General features: G+C 42.8%; 1 protein-coding gene across 10 annotated transcripts in view; it reads right to left on the minus strand.

The window, feature by feature from the left end:
- The window catches only part of RBM47 (RNA binding motif protein 47), a 169718-nt gene extending 155066 nt beyond the window's left edge, over window positions 1–14652 (minus strand). For 3 of the 10 annotated variants that reach the window (XM_069593961.1, XM_069593947.1, XM_069593954.1), the window contains exons 1-2: window positions 14474–14652; window positions 14167–14323 (exon numbers count right to left, since the gene is read on the minus strand). The gene's annotated coding sequence lies outside the window, so the exon portion shown is untranslated. The other 7 variants (XM_069593962.1, XM_069593948.1, XM_069593963.1 and 4 more) reach the window with 4 other exon arrangements.
- Between the last annotated feature and the right edge of the window lie 712 nt (window positions 14653–15364).

Consider the following 15364-nt stretch of genomic DNA (forward strand, 5'->3'; position numbering starts at 1 on the left):
TAATCCTTCATTTCCATATCTGCTAGATGAGGATCCTGTATGTGTGCGTAGTCACGCAGTCATATCCAACTCTTTGTGACCCCGTGGACTGTAGCCCACCAGGCTCCTCTGTCCATGGGATTCTCCAGGCAAGAATACTGGAGTGGGTTGCCATGCTCTCCTCCAGGGACTCTTCCCAACCCAGGGACTGAACCCAGATCTCCCGCACTGCAGGTAGATTCTTTACCATCTGAGCCACTAGGGAAGCCCAGATGAGGATAATAGTAGGACCTAATTCTTACAGTTGATTCTGCTGATTAAATAAAGTCAAGCCTGGCATTACAGTAGGCACTCCTTAATGTCAGCTATTATTGTTAGCCATTATTATTTTCTGTTTTTAACTTTCAACTTCAAATATTTAGTTACAGATAGCTGTTACGCAATTACTCAAGTATAAGACTCTCCTTTTCTTTCATTGATTACTGTAGGTACACACATATATAATTTGTCACCAAAGTATTTTCCTTATTAAAAACAAAACTGAAATAAATGTGAAATCTTCAGAGACTACATATCCTTTTGAGCAGTGACCCATCTGATGCAAAACCAAGAACCACACCATTTGTCCCAATTAAGCAACAATAAATTTTATTACACCTCATGGGCACCACTGGTGTTGACAAGCCAGAATGAAAAGCTGCAGCCGTTGACAGTTTCTATAGCCGTGATTGCAAAACATTGTCCATTGTAACCTCCTCTCCTACCTCCACCCAAATGTAATGGTTTATGACTTTCTACAACATTTCTTTTTTGGACTAGAGTTTTCTATTGCTTCAGACAATATAGTGTTTTATTTCTACAAACTTGGAAATAGAAGCTCAATCTTCTTCTTTTTAGAAGAACCACTGGGAGGGGAGGAGTGCTTGCAGTGGTGGTATAGATGCAGCTTCCAGCCCTCCAAGCTCCAAAGCCTCATGTCTTATTTGTCATCGGATTCCCAAGCGCTTGCTCTAGAAGCTCAAGAAATGGATCTGCTAGAGATGCAAGTCAGCCTTTCACAATGTAGTTTAAAGTGTGTCCGGGCTGGCTTCCAGTGTCCACCCGCATGCTAGGCAGCAGTGTTACAGACCCTTCGTCAAGTGAGGTAAAGAAGAGACAAGAAATACATTTGCATGTCCTAAATGGATCCATTTGTACGTGCCAATATTTACAGCATGAATTTGCATGTCTCTAAAAGTGGTTGTACCTCACAAGGAAATCCACTGTACTTCATGTTGTAATATTTTCATCTTTTATAATATGGAATGAGTCTTTGTTCATGCATGATCTACACTTACTTTTTCTATATTAAATATGCTATTTAATATAAATTCAATATATACTAAATATATCTTCTACATTAAATATATTAAATATAACATTTAATTCTTAGCATATTTATATTTATAATATAGTAGCATATCAATCGGAGGAGGAAATGGCAACCCACTCCAGTATTCTTGCCTAGAGAATTCTTGTCCCATGGACAGAGGAGCCTGGTGGGCTGCTGTCCATAGGGTCGCACAGAGTCAGACATGACTGAAGTGACTTAGCAGTAGCAGCAGCAGCAGCATATCAAATATCAAACATATAATACTGACATATTAAATATATATAGGATTAATTTGAATTAGACAATTCTTAATGGCTGAAACTATACCTAAAATTTTTCAACATTAACCCACCCTAACCCATGCCCGCATGACAGTGTCTTATACACTGTGGATGGCTCATTTGTTAGAATATTGTTTAATTATGTGTGATATAAAGGTTACACTCTTTATCTATATTTGTTAATTTGGACACAGTGATAAAAAGAAATAATGAAATCCAAAATAGTTGCCTAAAATAAATGCCTCTCACTCTTGCTACAAGTGCTGGATACAAAAGGGAAACATCTCCTTGGGGTGTTTAACAGGCATCTCAGTGAACATTCCCCAAACTGAGCTCCTGGTTTCCCCAACTTCCCTTGAACCTGTTCTCCTTCAGTTCCTCACACCGAACCCAGTAACTTTACCTAGAATCCTTATTCTTTCCCTCACCCCTACATCCAGGCCATCAGTAAGTCTTGCTATTTCTTCAAGTCACTGACAAAACCCCTACCACAGCTGAACTGAGGCTGTAAAAAAAGGCAAGAGAGCGCACAGAAGAAATGGCGCCCAGCTGACCAGCATGACTCCACTTCCACTGCCCGTTTCCCAAAAGGAATCGTATCTGTCTGCCATGACAGCCTCCGTCCAATTCAGTCTTTACCTAAGAGTTATTATTTAACAAGTAAGTCCTTTCTTCACGGCTTTCCACTGAAATGGGGGTAACAAGCTCTGCTGAGGCTGAAGGGCCTGCCTGCTCTAGGACTCAGTCAGTCCCACAACCTTACCTGTGCCTCCCTGCCCTTTGCTCCCAGCACGGGGGCAACACCGGCCTCCTTTAAGTCCTTCAGCACGCCCAGCTTCCTCCAGCCTTAGGAACTGCATAAATGCTATGCCTTTAGCACCACATCACATCCCAGGGGCAGCCTTCTCAGGCCACGCCAGCTAAGAGTCCCATCTTCTATTGTCCGGTACCCCTCAGTTCCTTCAGAGCACTGAATCCCACCCCAACCACTAAAGAAAGCCCCACGAGGACAGAGAACTTTTGTTCTCCGCTGCACACCTAGTACCGGCATCTGGCACATAGCAGCTACTCAATAAATAACAGCTGAGTCTATGCCTACATAAGGAAAATAGGTTTTTTCAAAGTCTGCTTTAAACCCGTTTAATCCACATTCAGCTTTCCTGATGGCTCAGTGGTAAAGAATCTGCCTGCCAAGTATTCCATATTCATCTTTTTTTTTAAAGTATACCTATTAACTAGGTCTGTATTTTGATAAATTTTTCTAATTCATAAAGAATTACCACTAGCTCCACCTACATAGTATATTGTTTAAAAAAAAAAAAAAAAGTTGCTCAGTCGTGTCCAACTCTTTGTGACCCCATGGACTGTAACCCGCTAGGCTCCTCTGTCCATGGATTTCTCCAGGCAAGAATACTGAAGAGGATAGCCATTCTCTTCTCCAGGGGATCTTCCCAACCCAGGGATTAAACCCAGGTCTCCTGCATTGCAGGCAGATTCTTTACCATCTGAGCCACCAAGGAGGCCCAGTATATTCTTAAACACAGCTCTAACTAAACATTTACACGCTACTCATTCTTAATGTCCCATTCGGTACATATGATAAGTAATACAATGATTTGCAGAAAGTACTAGAAATACTAGCTGATTATTCAGGGTTTTTAAAAATTTCTTGAATGGTCCATTTTACTGTCAGTTATGATGACAGTTTCCAAATCAACTTAGAAATGAAAAATATCTGGATAACTGTAAATCAGCCACAAGCCATGATCAACAACAGTCAAAAATAACTAAATCCACGATCTTCACGTACCTTCAGCAGAATTTACTATTTTTTCATTTGCTAGTTTTTGGTTGTGTCATGCAGCTTGTGGGATCTTAGTTCCCTGATTAAGGATGGAATCCAGGCCCCCTGCAGTGGAAGCACTGGGACCCTAACCACCAGACCACCAAGGAATTCCTGTTTTTTAACTGCAAAGAACCTTCCTGGAGTGTACACTCACCTTCAAGACCACTTCTAGGGACTTAACCTGGTGATCCAGCAGATAAGACTCTAAGCTTCCAATTCAGGGGACATGGGTTCAATCCCTGATCAAGAAACTAAGCTCCCACATGCCGCGTGGCACAACAACAACAACAAAAACCCTTCTAGGGTCCCCAAACCCAGGAGCCACAGGATCCCACCAGCCATTGGGGAAGTTCTTTACAGAGTTACAATTCTAAAACTAACAGGAGGACACACAGAGGAAGCTGTACCTCCAAGCACCAAGAAATGCAGTTTTATTTAACCAAGGAAAATCGTGCAGAGGGAGGGAATAAGGCAGGGACTAGCAAACCAGTACGGCAGATCAGATCGGAGAGCTTTGTGCCACTCAGTAAACGCAAGACCAGAATTTTGTAAAAGGTTCTGGAGAGATATTAACAACTCAGACAATGACACTAGCACTTATCTCATGCCAGGTCAAGGGGAAATACTTAACTGAGCCCTGCAACTGAGAAAAGAATTGAGATGGAATCCTGTAGCCACAGTTGACATTTGGCAAAATCTCAAAGGTCTGGAGAAACAGCTAAAAAAAAAAAAAGTGCAAGTTGTCTTGACAGTTACTTTCAGAGCAATCATTAATTATAATTAAATGACAATAGAAGAAGTGATAATATAGTAACATGAGTTAGTTAAGTGTAATTATCTGTAGGGCACGCAATTCACAAGACTGGTTCAAAACAGAGCTGTATGATTATATGGAAATCACAAAAAGATTGCCAAAGACTAGGTTTTGATTTGGAAACAGAAGTGCTGAAATGATTGCGCCATTCCCACACTTAGCTCTGCCTTGCTTGTTACTTAGTCACTGGCCTCCATCAAGGACTCATGGTGGCACAGAAAATAAAGAAACCAGAGAAACCAGAGAAGATATGGTAGCTTAATAGGAGAGGTCTGGGGGAAAAAAGCATGCTTATTCAGAAAGACATGCTTGTAGTTACATTTTGAGTAGAACACACAAGTAAGTACTACACTTTCAGTTGTACTTGTGCTGTGTAAGAGTCTGTGCTTTATTCACTTTATTTGACAAATATTTATGGATTACCTACTCTGTGGCAGGGGCTTCCCAGGTGGCTCAGTGGCAAAGAATCCACCTGCCAATGCAGGAGATGCAGGAGAAAAGGGTTCAGTCCCTGGGTCAGGAAGATCTCCTGGAGGAGGAAATGGCAACCCACTCTAGTACTCTTGCCTGGATACTCCCATGGCCAAAGGAACCTGACAGGCTACAGTCCAGGGGGTTGCAGAGTCAAGTGCAACTGAGCGCACAAGCACTCTGTGGCAGACTCTGCTCTAAGATGCTTGACAAACATCAATAAATGATGTTCTAGTAGGGAACAGACAAACAATAAGCCACACAATCATAAAATATGCTAAAAAGTACAGTATTAAAAATAGAGCAGGGTAAGGAGAGAGAGCGCCAACAGGAAGGAGGAATTGCTGCCCTTCCACAAAGGGAGGAACAATAAAGACGTGAAGGAGGTGGAAAAGTGGAGCTTGGATGTAGCTGGGGAAGACAGTTCAGGGAGAGACAGTAGCGAGCGCAAAGGCCAAGGAAGCATGAAGCTGTGGCTAAAGCAAAGCGATAATGGGGTGACTGATAGGAGATGGGATTTAAGAGGTAATGCGGACTTTCCTGACATTCCAGTGGTTAAGACCCTATGCTACCCATGCTAGGGGCACGGGTTCAGTCCCTGGTCAGGGAAAGAAGGTCCCACATGCTCTGCGGTGTGGCCAAAAGAAAAAGAGGTAATGGGACTAGAAATGCAGTTCCTCGTTGGCTTTTGAGGGAGATGGAGAAGCTCTGGAAAGTTTTCAGCTGGGAAATAACATGATCTGACTGTTTTATGAGTCACTCTGGATACTGTGTCAAATACCAAGCGTATGGGATCAGGGCAAAGGTGGAAGCAGAGGGAAGAGAAAAGCAGATTCTGCCGTGCCACTGACAATTTCATTGATTAACTTTAGGCGATGGGGAAAAGACAAGACCCTTCACACCTTAGTACGATGTGTGAGAACACAGGTGTCACCATTTGATTCAGGGTCTGTGTGGCTCATACACTTCCCACTGGGGGAGTGACTCCTAGGTCCCACTCTGGGAAGAGAGCTGGGCGAATATTCGAAGATTCCTGCCTTCCCAGGGTTGGTCTCAGCCACTGGGAGTGACTGAATATGGAGCCACTGCAGATAAAAGGCACAAATTCCAGGGCTCCTTAGTAGTAAGTAGTAGTTTCTGCTTACTCACTGGCACAACTACAAATAACCTGAGGTGGATCCTGGAACCCACAATACAGGGCAAAGAGCAAAGGAGGTACCTGGGACAAACTATTGTTTGCACCAGCTAGCTTGTTATTGGATTCCCTTTGCCCTGCAAATAGGATTTCACTGGAGGCAATTCTCTGAACACAAGTCTTCACCACTTGCCCTCCATCCGCTTAGCTGAGAGTACAACAGCCGTACCAGAAACACCAACCAGCGGGGCTCACAGAGCTGTGCACTCCCTCGATATTGTTTGCCCTTGGTGGATCTCTGTTCACTCTCCCTAGTTTTGAGAAAATGCACTTTTCCCTGATAATTACCTAACAAATTCCTTGTAATTTGGGAAAATATATTTTCCCCTTCTCATTGTTACCTAGTAACAAGTCTGGGCCTTCTAAAGGCTGTTAAAGAGCAGAAGAAAAGAGGTATAAACATTTAAGTGTTTGCCAATGTGATGGGCACCTAAGCAGTGCAACAATTCAGCCCCTCCCTTCCCCATCCAGACATGCTTTCAGAAGCTTGGCTGTGGATAAAGCTTCCATTCTGGTTGCTTTTTGAGTTCACTACTTCTCCATCATATTTTCTCTAAAATGCCTATTTTCTCTAATTTTTGCTAAAATGCCTGTGGAAAAATAGAGGTCATCCAAATAAATATGATTCATAATACATGCCCATGAAATGAAAAAAAAAAAAAAGCTGTCATTTTAGATGGTAATGAATTTGGGCAAAGAAATTCTTATTTATTGAGCACTTAACTATAAACTAGGGACACTGAGGGATGCAAATATTATTTAGACACAAATCCTGCCTCCAAGAAACTTAACGTCTGTTTGGCAGGGGAAAACAGTATATGTACAAAAAGTATCAAATGATATAAAATGCCATGAGAAGTACATAGATAAGACACTGGCAGTTCTGAGAAAGTCTCATACTCTGATTATGAATATGACCCATTAACACTAACCAGCAGAAGTCATAATAGGAACTACTTAAGTTTGCTGTATTAAGGGCTTTTACATGGAGTATTTCTACTTTGCATTAGCCACTTCCAGATCTATACTGTTTTCAGCAGAACATTTGGCAGTCTCTCACTTAACAGATATGATAGCATCATTCTTTTTGCTTCTAATAAAACATCAGAATGATGTACAGTTGATGATCATATATAGAGAGGAAAGAAAAAGGCATGTTAATGATTCTGTTAGTTTCTTTCTACAACTAAGTTACAAAGACCAAGAGAAACTTGCAAAAATCAGTGCCTGCCTATAATAGAATGATGCTAAAGCTGAAACTCCAGTACTTTGGCCACCTCATGCAAAGAGTTGACTCATTGGAAAAGACTCTGATGCTGGGAGGGATTGGGGGCAGGAGGAGAAGGGGACGACCGAGGATGAGATGGCTGGATGGCATTGCTGATTTGATGGACGTGAGTCTGAGTGAACTCCGAGAGTTGGTGATGGACAGGGAGGCCTGGCGTGCTGCAATTCATGGGGTCGCAAAGAGTCGGACACGACTGAGCAACTAAACTGAACTGAACTGAATAATGGCAATGGCATTTGGTCAAAAGAAGTGATCTTAAGAAGAGGATCCTAGATTACCATCACCAGAATAAGTCACAAAGAGAGTAGAGTTGTGAGATGAGAAGAATTCAAACACAGAAAGGCATCCTAAAATGATATATAAAAGCAAAGAGTCAGACACGACTGAGCAACTTCACTGTCACTTTTCACTTTCATGCACTGGAGAAGGACATGGCAACCCACTCCAGTGTTCTTGCCTGGAGAATCCCAGAGACGGGGGGAGCCTGGTGGGCTGCCGTCTATGGGGTCGCACAGAGTCGGACACGACTGAAGAGACTTAGCAGCAGCAGCAGCAGCAGACTGTATTCTTAGCCATTTCTCCATGGAGTTTGAATTTAATGTGAATGGTCATCCTTTCCTCACAGACTGTCATTTTCATGCGGGCTAACCACTCCTTCTTTCTCTCCACATGTGACCAAATTTGGTTCAGATGGTAAAGAATCTGCCTGCAATGAGGGAGATCTGAGTTGGATCCCTGGGTTGGGAGGATCCCCTGGAGGAGGGCATGGCAACCCATTCCAGTGTTCTTGCCTGGAGAATCCCATGGACAAAGGATCCTGGTGGGCTATGGTCCATAGGGTCGCAAAGAGTCAGACACGACTGAGTAACTGGGCACACACCCTGAGAACAAACCAGCCCACAGAGCTGAGGTCTCTTCTGCATCATCATGCTGCAGCTTTTGCCTTTTATAATCTAACTAAAGTCCAAGGTAAATCCTCAACCACTGCATTCTTCCCTGGGAAAATAGTAACATTTGCACATAGAAATGTATCATGATTATTAGCTGGAAGAATAAAATCAACAACAATAACAACAAAAAATGGATCAGGCCATTGAATTTTCTGTTAATAATAAGCTGCAGTGCTCCACTGAGTTTTCCATGTCACCAAATTCTCCCAGTTGTAGTTACACAAAGGCAACTTTGTCTTGAGACAGCTACTAAGAAGATGGGCCTAATCTTGGCAAGGGCTTGGTGTACCGAGAACCATGTTATTATTTTTGAAAATAAATGACAGCAAACAAAGAGAAATATTATTTAAGCCGTCTTTTCAAAAGGCACAGTGCTATCATCATCATGGACATGGAACCCCACTTTCGGACACATGAATATTTTACCTGACCTCAAAAGGCCCAAATACACATTCTCAGAATGGCAATCAAACTGATCTAAGAAATTAACACCTGAAAAAAATCTTCCTCACTTTACTAAGTACTTCTTTTGTTTTCTTTTGGCATGATATATAACGCTTTACAAAAATGATTGAAGACTCAGTGCTCTGAAAGGTGAATACTTTTTATTATAATTCTTATAGGTTGGCATTTCCTTGGTCAGGCAGAGGTGTCTTGTTTCTATTTCAGCTACACAATGCCCCACATTCATTGTACATCCACCCATTGCCCACTGGTGTGTATAATTAACCCTTGTTCATCCACATGTGGATTATCCATTGCTTCTACAGTCTGGTTGGTTTTTTTCCCCAGTATGGAAACTCAAGGAATATGACCAAAATTGACCATTAGGCAAAGCAAAGCACAATCAGGAAGCAAACACTGTCTGCAAATCCCCTTTCATCAACATACACCCACCAACTATGGTCTTGGCACTGGGACGTTATGTTGTCAAGAGCTGCAAACATGTAATATTCCCGAAGACAAATATCATGATTTGAGGCCAGCGATTGTCTTCGTGACTAATGTAAATGACATTTTTGCACTGCTGAGAATCTGCTGAGACCAAAGGACTGATATCTCCTCAAAATCACAAAGCGTTTTCAGGGCTATACCAGCGCTTTGTCTTCTGGTGTCATCTCTCTTCAGCGGCCTTCAGAAAGGTAGAGATTGTTCTTTTGATTTCTAAAATGATCCCACTCTTTAAAACCTGGTAGGGTTTACCAAAAAGAAAAACTATAAACTACAGTCAAGCATTTCTACTATAGTCTCAGTTTTGTTGTTTTGTATTTTATAGATGTATAAACTGTTTCTATCTAAACACTCCCACAAATCACTTCAGCATAAACTAACTGCCTAAGATGACAAAATCTCCATATTCACAGTGAAAAAGAATGCTCATATTATATACCTAAGTTACATAAACTAAGCTGTGGGTTTTTGTTTTTTCTTTTCAGGTGTCCTTTAAACCACTGCAGAAAGTAGATGAAAGCCAGAATGGAGTGTGGTTGAAGGGCCTGTGCCTTTTGTAATCAGTTTACTTTGGGCTGCACCTAGAGACAACATCTTGAACTCATTCAAATGAGCCGTCTATTGCAGAGCACTAGGGGCATTTGAATTACAAAAGTGGGGGTGGGGGTGAGCCTCAGATTCCTCCAGTTGAGTTCACCTGCAATAGTTGGACGGCATTAAATCCCACATTATTTTAGGGGTTTGGAGCTCACTTGTGTCTTGGCCATTTATTCCTCCAGACACTTTGTACCCTTCTACTTCCGTTGGAAAATTCCTTCCTCACCCACTTCTCAGGGCAAAAAGAGAGGCTCTGGAAAGAGGGGGATACACTGACTTGAAGGGAAAGACATCCTTTCCCTCTGAGTCCTCGCCCCATACAGATGCTGACAGAGCAGAAGGAGATGCAGCTATAAAGAGGCAGAAACCATCAGAACGCAAGCTCAGACCATTTCAGGAGTCTTTTACTGACAAGATGATTCAGGACCACACACAACAAGTGGCAGGGTGCCATTTCCCCCTAAATCCCAGTATGAGAGGTTTCTAACAACTTGAGGTGGCAGTTGAACAATCGCATATTATCATTGCTATGCTATTCTTCTCAGGAGTTTCTAAAAGCCTCATAACCCAAGTCATCCCTGCCTTGCCATTATTGACAATCCTTTTCTAGTTGTTCTTTGAAGCAAAGACCCTGGGCAGGTGGCTGTCTGGACTAACACACACGTCTCACAATATTAAATCAGAAAATCAACATCATCATAAGACACAGAGACTGCTCCCAAGAGGAAAAATACATCTTTTAATCGGGCCAATGGCTGAAGCGTTCCAATATAACCTTTAACTTGGAATCATTCTGACAAACATTTTTTTAAACTGTATTTTTGTATTCAATGTAACTTCACAAACGTTTGGCACACAAACCCTAGGTTCTTACAAAATCTATCCTTTAGCTAAGTCGTACGAATCCCACACTTAAGCCCGCTTCAGAGCAAGTTTTTTTCTAGGATTATGCATCCTCTGGGAAAACCAAATCAGAGTTTCACTTGAACCTCAGGCCAACTTTGAGGATATCTCCCTCCCCCTACTTGCACTCCTGTATCCAGTGCTGAAAAACCAGAAGGGACTTGAAATGTAGAGGTGGAAACCTGTCTGAAATAGGCAAATACTTCCCTCTAGCAGTCAAAGCTCAATCAATTGGGACGTGATAGATTTTTAAATCGTCAGATCAAGAGTAGAATTTGGAAAGCAAGTTCATTTTGTAAGAAAATTATTTTATTGGCTTCAATCTTCTAATCTTTGTTTAAATTACTGAGAACAGGTTCTGTTACTAGTAAATCAGAGAACAGTCTAATCTGAATGCTCTTATCATGTGAGGAGAAAAAAAAAGAGTCATCCTAAACACTAGTCAGAGAAAGTATGAGGACACATGTCCCGAAGCACATAGTTTCCTTGCTTTCTATCTTGATTTCATCCTCAGTGTCACCAGCTGTTTTGGGCAAAATTTAGTCTACGGCAGCACAGGTAGGAATCAAAAATACGCTGACAATTAAGACTATAGAGATCGGAGTAAAGTGATGATGCCAAATTTTCAATCTTACAAGCTTCTGAAAACTCAAAACCCAAGAAAAAGATAAAGAATCTTCAAAACTTGATTCATTTTTGGCATCTGTTCACAAAACACTCTTGAGCAGATGAATTTAAGTGTAGCCTTGTCAGGTAAAGAAGCATGACGGAGTCAGACTAGGAGCTTGGTTTTTGTCAGTTTATTTCTTCCTTTAACAAATATTGAAATAATAACACTGGGCAGACTTTTGATTCTCCCTCTGTTCAGTAGTTAAGTCAAAGAGGCCAAAACGGTTTAACAGAACAAGGTGAAGGGTAAGGTAGACAAGAAAGGATATGAAAACCCAAATTCCTTTCTTTCCTTCCTCCTGTTTCCATTTTGGACTGGGTTAGTTTCGTTTCCCTCCAAGATTTCAGATCATCAATCTGACAAGGATTATTGTTTAATAGTCCACCACGCTCCTCTGACCACCGAATTCTCCAGGCAAGAATATTGGAGTGGGTAGCCATGCTCTTCTCTAGGGGATCTTTCTGACCCAGGAGTCGAACCTGGGTCTCCTGCATTTCAGACAGACTCTACCACCTGAGCCATGCCAAACAGCAATACAAAATCCTGGAAAACGCTATCTCATCGCCTTGATTGGGTACTTGGCTTTGTCTAGAGATTGTGTTTTACGCTGTTGAAAACTTTCACCTTTTAGAACAGGCACCTACAACTCTCTCATGCACTTGATCTAAATTGCAACTGTGCTTAAACCTGTGGCAACCTCTTCACATTTATGCTTTTCTCTGCCCGAAAAAATTCTTGTGACTCTAGCACAACAACTTTTTTTTTTTTTTTTAGTTTTTTATTTTCTAAATTTTAAAATCTTTAATTCTTACATGCATTCCCAAACATGAACCCCCCTCCCACCTCCCTCCCCAAGCACAACAACTTTTAAAGAACAAGATTTCTAATCTATATTCATACTAAAGAACACTGGGTGAGCCATTAGAATGTGCTACATCAGTAACAGTACAAATCAGTATGGCAAAAATCAGCATGCCCTATGAGTCAAGTACCTTGAGGACACATCTAAGATAAGCCTCAAGAAAGAAGACACATCCCCAAATGCTTTGGGACAGTACCCAAGAGTAGATGAACTTTTACCTTAATAAAAAATGAACCACTATTTGAAAAATTCCACTTCATTTATTTCATCTGATTTCTTAAACATCCAGTGGCGGATTTGTCAGCTGTCATATTTCATCAGCCCTAGACTTTTATACAGATTGAATTTTTAACTTTAAACAACTAAGCCTGTGCTCAGTGTTACCTTGGGAGGTAAATGACTCCAAGAAGATATTCCCCTCATATCCTCCCCCAACACACATCCCCCAGTAACCCTCCCCTCCTTACCACTCACTGTGAGATGCCTGTCATAAAAGTTTTCTCAATCTCACTTTAATAATCTGAGTCTAAAAAGTCACCTGTGCCTCTGGACAGCCCAACCATATGCTTTCAAGAGCTGGGGAGAAAATTGTTTATTGTATGGAGAAGGTTCCATCACCAGAGGAAACGATGGGGCTGACTGTATATAATTTTCTGCTTTTCCAGAAGCTGACGCTTTTAAAATCTTATTATAGACTATTTCTTCCCCATTAAATATGCCAGAGTCGGAAGTGGGACGGTAGAACAAGGGGAGATAAGGTCGAAAGAGAGAGGAAAACAAAATTTCAAAATCTGGACGCACAGGTAAGATTAAGGGACAGTAGTTAGAAAGATTGCCAAAAATGACCTTACCTTTGTGATGTATTTGCAGTCGCCCACTTCTGAAATTAACACCATTCAGAGCGCGGTAACGACTGACACAGCTAGGAAGTAACCTACAACATCTCGGCCTCCCTCTTTTTAATGTAAAACCAAAATAAGGAGTGTCCAGCGACTCCCTACCGCGCCGCTTAAAGCCACAGATCGTTTCAGGCTTCACTCCCAGGCTCTGGGAATTCCAGTTTGTCAGAATCTCTTAACCTTGGAAACCCGCAGGAGAGAAACTCTCCGAGGACAACTCCCCGAGCCCCAACTTCTCACTGTCCCAACTGCACATTCCAAAGTGAGAAGCCGGCGCGATAACCAGAAGGCAGTTCTCTCGGGGCTAAATTCCTGGCGGGAGCGAGAATTCGAAAGCGCGGCGAGTTCCCCTGGCAGAGCGGCGCCGGACCCGCACCCGGGGGAGACCGGCGGCCCCGGGAGCCCTGCGTGCGTCCGGCGCTGCGCGCGGGGAGCGCTCGAGCCTCGGCTCCGGCTCTTCCCTGTTCCCTCCTCCCGCTTCTGCCCTCCCCCATCCGAGGCCGTTCGCCTCACAGTAGCAAGGTTGTCTCTCGTCTACTCCCTTCCCTTAAACTCACCAAACCAGATTTTTACTCCCAACACCGGCAACTTCCCGTAAATCTGCTCTGAAATTTTATCCTGCTCGCTGAGCCTCCGCTGGCTGAAGGCCAGTGCAACATTCCTGTTGTTTTAGGAGCGCAGATACCTTTGCTGAAGGTTGGGGAAAAAAACAAAACAAAACAAATCTGCCTTGATGGGGAAGAGACGTGGGGACTTCACCACACAGACTTGTCGCTCCCCGCTCAAAAAGTCACATCCATTTTAGACAACCAAGAAATAGCCCCAGCAGTGGCACCTGCTCCACCTGAGGACATCTGCCCGAAATCAGACGTCTGGCCCCCGGCTTTGGGCGGTTGAGGGAAACCAAGCAGAACCACGTTTGAGGAATAAGGAACCAGCTGTTGAATCACGAGCCGGTCGGTACACCCCACCCCCGTCCTTCCCTCCCCCACACCCCTCTAAAGAAGTCGTGTAACCAGGTAGGATCACAGCGAGCTCGGCGGCGGGCGGGAGGAAGGTAAGGGGGGACCTCCCGAGAGTGTCCTTACCTGAGGCAGAGCAGCTCGGACCGGCACGGGAAGGAGCGTCACGCGGACCAAGCCCTGACCTTTGCCGGGGCCTTCACAGCAGGGCCTGGGGCCTGGGCGCTGCTGGTTCAGAAGTGGCTCATTTTAATACGCTCTGACCTAAAGTTACAGCTGGTTTCTAGAAAGGGTACAAAAAAACACTGCATTTTAAAACAGCAGCCAAGCCCTCCCTTAACCTCGGCCCGATCCTCTAGGGAGCCGGTTCTAACCCCCATCCCAGCCCCATCCTCAAGAAACCCGCAATCTGTGCCCCACCCCTTCGCATTACCTGTTTATACAAGAGTTAAGGAGCCTCACGCATTTCAATAGAGCGCTAAGCCTGTTTGTAGGCGCGTAATCGGCCAACAGGAATCGAATTCTGTGACTAAACAAACTAGAAGAGGAAGCAGGCACCACCAGGAACCTAAAACGGAGTTGTGATTTCGGGTTGCACTGTCATTCAACTGAGGGGAGGAAAAAAAAAGTGCTGCTTCTCATTGGGCTGTTTTAGTGAAGGAATAGTTAAAATCTTTTTTTTTTTTTTTTTGCGGGTTAAATGAGTTAATACATACAAAAATGTTAGAACAGTGCTTGGCACACTGTGTTGCCACTAATGCCACTATTTCTAAAAATTATTATTATTTGTGCTATAGCTTTTTTTCTGAAGAGGTGGGGTCGTGATCAGAGAAGTGGGCTCTTGAGCCAACACTGCCACTCTCTAGTTGTAAAGCCATGAGCCAGTTTCTTTCTTTTTTTTTTAACCTCTCCCAGCCTCCCTATCTGGAAGATTCTCACGGTGAAATTTCTGCAGTTTACAATCATTGAATATAATGAAAAATAAAGGTCCTGTAAAAAATAGTGTTTAAGTGATCTCCATCTCACTTAAAAGTTGCAAGATGGACAAGATACATGAAAATAAATTGACCTGTACACTCCATGAAGTTCTCTGACAGCGAGGGAACTCAGGATCTAGCCATCTACCACGGATGTGTGCTTCATTCGAATTCGAATTTAGGCACCTAATTTGCTGTCTGACACCGGGAGAGTTACTTATCCTATCCAATGCTGGACAAATAATGGTCATTATCATTTAAACATCAGTGTGAAACTGGGGGAAATAAATTTTTAAGCTCTTCATAAGTATTTGAAAGTAATTATTGACGACTAGGATGTGCAGTGC

Source organism: Ovis canadensis, chromosome 6 (assembly GCF_042477335.2).
Source record: "Ovis canadensis isolate MfBH-ARS-UI-01 breed Bighorn chromosome 6, ARS-UI_OviCan_v2, whole genome shotgun sequence".
Classification (NCBI taxonomy): domain Eukaryota; kingdom Metazoa; phylum Chordata; class Mammalia; order Artiodactyla; family Bovidae; genus Ovis; species Ovis canadensis.